At 36.3% G+C, this 5,041-nt stretch overlaps 1 long non-coding RNA gene across 1 annotated transcript; it reads left to right on the forward strand.

Annotated features, from left to right (window-relative positions):
• The first annotated feature begins 1,255 nt into the window (after positions 1 to 1,255).
• LOC124398302 lies at positions 1,256 to 4,580 on the forward strand. Its single transcript, XR_006928043.1, has 3 exons — positions 1,256 to 1,366; positions 3,412 to 3,489; positions 3,718 to 4,580. It is a non-coding gene; the product is annotated as an uncharacterized LOC124398302 (long non-coding RNA).
• The last annotated feature ends 461 nt before the right edge of the window (positions 4,581 to 5,041 follow it).

Here is a 5,041-nt window from a genome sequence, read left to right on the forward strand (position 1 = left end):
TCCCTGTTGTCCTCGTATAAAGTTCTGCTGGCACTTCAGGATCTAGGCTCGATACAAAAGCGCTTGTGTGTGTGTGTGTGTGTGTGTGTGTGTGTGTGTGTGTGTGTGTGTGTGTGTGTGTGTACTTATTTTAAAAGAATAGACTATTTGCCTTTTTTTAGTCTACACACAGTAGAAGAGAAGAAGGCTAACGCTATGCACCGTCTGAATCTTGAAACTTTTTGGAGAACTTTAGTGGAACGTCAGATTACACCTGATGGCCACACGATCCTTTTGCGTAAAATTAAATCACAGAACATTTTACAAGTTAGATTTTAAATAGTTAGAAATTAATATATATATATATATATAATATTGTGTGTTGTGTTCAGGAGACCAAGTGGAGAGGGAGTAAGAGCAGGAACATTGGAGGTGGATTTAAACTGTTCTATCGTGGTGTGGATGGGAAGAGAAATGGTGTAGGGGGGATTCTGAAGGAAGAGTACAGTAAGAGTGTAGTGGAGGTGAAGAGAGTTTCTGATAGGGTGATGAACGTGAAGCTGGAAGTTAAATGTGATGAAAAATGTCATCAGTGTTTATGCTCCACAAATGGGCTGTGAGATGGAGGAGAAGGAACAATTCTGGAGTGAGTGAGATGAAGTGGTAGAAGGTGAACCTAAGAATGAAAGATTGGTGATTGGGGTGGATTTTAATGGCCATGTTGGTGAAGGGAACAGAGGTAATGAGGAGGTGATGGTAGGTATTGGTAGGTGACTTCTATAATTATTTTAATAATAATGTCAATATTCAGACCCAAAAAAAGATTAACGACTTGAACCAGAGATGATCTGCCTAAATCTGTTTCCTGTACATAACCTCTGGAGATTTTGCGATGAATTTAGTAGAAATTGAACGAATCGTTTATGAACGACAATCACTACTTCAGACATGAATGTTTATTCAGAAGCAGCAATGTCTAAGACAGAGGAGACAGTTAAATGTTTATCCCAGTTGAACAGCTATCTTCATTTTTTTTTTTATGCTTTAGCATGATATTATAATACAAATTACATCATGTAAGCAACATCCACCAAACACCAGCATGATCTCTCACACCCCTTTATACCAAAAAGCTACAGAAGCATTTGGGCCCTCATGAGCCATCGACTCCCCAAGCCATTCATCTTCTCAATACAAAGAGGCTGGGCTCACACACACACACACACACACACACACACACACACACACACACACACACACACACACACTCAAATGAATACACTCTGGTCCAGAAGGAGCGTTATTACGTTTCACTGTGTACTGCACTTTATATGGCTAAAAAAATGACAACTTGACTTGGTTTGACAGAAACGTCAAAGGAGGTAAGGTAAGTCATTAGCTAGCTGACTTAGCTCGATTAGCGTTAGCATTAGATTTTTGGATGTTTTCAGTATTAAGGCTCTGTAATAAACTTAAGATGTTACTTTGTGCTTTGGTAGTATTTGTTATTGTATTGGTTTTTATATATATATTGTGGATAATAGAGTTCAGCACAGATTGGTTAGTTAACATCATTACAGCAATAATTCCAATTCAAATTTTTCTTCTACAATAATCTATAAGCCTGAGACAGATGGATATGAGATCAGCCATTCATTGCCTTGGCGTTTGGCTACAGAGAAGATCCTGTGATGGTAGATGCACTTTGGGGATGTGCCTCAGAGTCCAGAGTGAGGCAGCTGGCTGTTTTAGCATTGTGCTAATGGGATGCCCAAAAACCCATCTGCTGTTGTCCTCCACATGTTCCCCATCCCTCTATGCCCAACCTAAAGTTTCCACAGGCCCACCTGGGTCTAACAGAAGCGCCTGGGCCAAAGCTAATGCTACGTATGTGTGGAAATTGTGTGTCTATATATGGAAACATGGTCTCCATGTTCATGGGAAGAGACATGGATAGAGCCACAAGGGCAGGGATATGTTTTATTTAGTGTGTCTTTTTAAAAAGATGAGGGTTTTTGTTGTTGTTTTTGTTGTTCGGCATATCAAAGCAACACTGTTGTTAATGCTGCTGAAATGCTCATTATTGGCCTCAATAATGGAGAGCAGAAATGCAATAAATTGTGCCTTTGGGGAGAAAATAGAACATAGTAATTATGTACAGTTATAGTGACGGCCATTATTTTTCAGCATGCTTTTTTAATCTTAGCATGTTCTGGTCGAATTAATATTCAGGGCAGCGCAGCAAAGGAAAATCCTTCTATTACACACACACACACACACACACACACACACACACACACACACACACACACACATATATATATATACAACATATTTGGACACACCTTCTCATTCAAAGAGTTTTCTTTATTTTCATGACTATGAAAATTGTAGATTCACACTGAAGGCATCAAAACTATGAATTAACACATGTGGAATTATATATGGAATTATATACATAACAAAAAAGTGTGAAACAACTGAAAAATGTCATATTGTAGGTTCTTCAAAGTAGCCACCTTTTGCTTTGATTACTGCTTTGCACACTCTTTGCATTCTCTTGATGCCTACTTTGAAGAACCTACAATATGACATATTTTCAGTTCACTTTTTTGTTATGTATATAATTCCATATATAATTCCACATGTGTTAATTCATAGTTTTGATGCCTTCATTGTGAATCTACAATTTTCATAGTCATGAAAATAAAGAAAACTCTTTGAATGAGAAGGTGTGTCCAAACTTTTGGTCTGTACTGTGTATATATATATATATATATATATATATATATATATATCCTGTTTATTATAATATTTGTGTCTGTTATAGTTAATGCTGGAGAAATCAAGCAAAGAAACTATCATAATTTTTTTTGTATATACAGTATTAGAAACCATTCTTTTGACATTTAGGGCTATTGATTTTTTTTCTGACTTATATTTTGTAAAATCAATTTTATAAGACAAACCCCCTTTAAAAATTAGGATTTAATCCTCATTTATTTATTATAGTTCTTTGAGTTGTTCCCTGTACATTAATTAATTTCGGAGGTGATAATAAAGGTCAGCAATTATATGAAGCTGTACAATGTAGTAAATTACATATTACGGAGGAGTAATAATAAATGCTGCTTTATAATTTATTACGATGCTAATAATATTAAGTGAAAGGTCATAACATAGATCATGTGTGTTATGACCTTTAGGTGTTAGCTAAGGAATTTTGTCAAACATGGAGGTCTGGAGAGTTTGGGCCTTGTCGTGTATCTGAGTGAATTTACAGAGTGGACGTCAAAGACGCCTGGAGTTATGATGCTGGTCCTGATATGGGTGCTCTACTTTCTTTTCTTCAACATTAATAGACTCAATTCTCTCTCTCTCTCTCTCTCTCTCTCTCTCTCTCTCTCTCTCTCTCTCTCTCTCTCTTCACAGCTTGATCCTGCATGAACACTGTCCCCTGCTGGTCGATCTTCTTCGCAAAGCCCACGTGAAAGGAATAAATGATTGGAGGTTTGTATGTTGGGTCTGAGGCTATAAACACACAGGCAGTTCAGATTCCAGCTGTTATTTAAAATAATTATGGCTTATCAATTTATCATCTTTCTGTTTTTGCCTGATTTCTATATTTAAAGAAATTGTATTGTAAATATATTTATGATCTATTCTCTTTCACAAAGTTATCGTGAATTCCTGCTGAATTCGTTATTTATAACATTATACATATTGATCTTTCTTTAGGATTAAAATCTACAAGCTCTTGATTTTTATTTTTTACATCAGTGCATTACCTCAGATGTCCTGCAGGGTGTCTCCAACATCCGTCCTCTGTCAGGAGAGCATCCATCACTCTCTCACCACCTCTAATTCTCTCTTCTCGTGGACACACACAATGTTTTGCAGGCACATGGTCCTGGTATGTGAGTGAGAAAGAAGTAAAAATGTGGTGAAAAAAAGGTACAAGAAGGAAGAGTTCAGGAGCTAAAGCTGTGTATAAGAGTCAAGAAACGATAGGAAAATATAGACACGTCAAAATATTCTTAAGTCCATTAGGACGAATGATTACTGAGCTGTCTGACCACAGGCAAGAGACTAAAATCCTTCGTCCAGCTTGAAATGAAATACACACCAAGGACACCAAGTGCCGAAGGGGATGTGCAGCACTGATTAAAGAGGTGGTGGTGGTGGTGTGTGTGTGTGTGTGGCGCTTGGGGTTGACGGGGGCAGTACAAAGTAGGAAAGAGAAAATAAACAGGTTCAGGTGCTAAAGACAAGAACTCAACCTGTGCTGAAGGATTAAGGATGTTACTTGAAATGCACTCCTGAGCAGCTGTACAAAGCACACTGAATACTCAGCAATTTCCCTACAGATACAGGAATAAATACTCAGCAAACATTCAACATCACTAGATGGCCTTTATTCTAACGTCAACCAAGATTTTTCACTTGATAATTTCCAGTTTTAAGTAAAATCAACGCCACACCTTCTGTAGTCACACCTGCTTTATATTTGCCTTTTTAAAGTGCCTCTTTAATTCTATTGAGATTCTATATAGGCAAAAGATACTGAATATTGTGTCAGACACCTGACCATAAGATTTATATATGCTTTTTTTCAAACATTTCATTCCACATATAGTTTCAGTTTTCTGCCTTATTTCTTATATATATTTAGGTTTTTTTTATTTTTTATACTTGATACTTTTATTATACATGTTTATCACAGTCAATGAATTCAAATATTTAATTCTGATTATTCACATGATTGTCATGAGTTAACCCGTGATTAATCACAAACTAATCTCAAAATTTTATCTGTTTTAAATGTACCTTAAACTAATTCTTTTCAGGTTTTTAATACTCTAACATGGACAAATATGGATGCTTTATGCAAATGTATGTTTATTATTGGTGAAACCGAACTCAACATAGAGCATGAAGACTGGACATAGGTATCAAAGGTCATAGATGTTTTTCAAAAAACTTGTTCATGCCTGTTAGACACATGAAAAAAATAAAGGAATTCCATTACATCTCTTTCTTTGCACTAAACCAGTTGCTCAAA

Source organism: Silurus meridionalis, chromosome 15, assembly GCF_014805685.1.
Source record: "Silurus meridionalis isolate SWU-2019-XX chromosome 15, ASM1480568v1, whole genome shotgun sequence".
NCBI lineage: Eukaryota > Metazoa > Chordata > Actinopteri > Siluriformes > Siluridae > Silurus > Silurus meridionalis.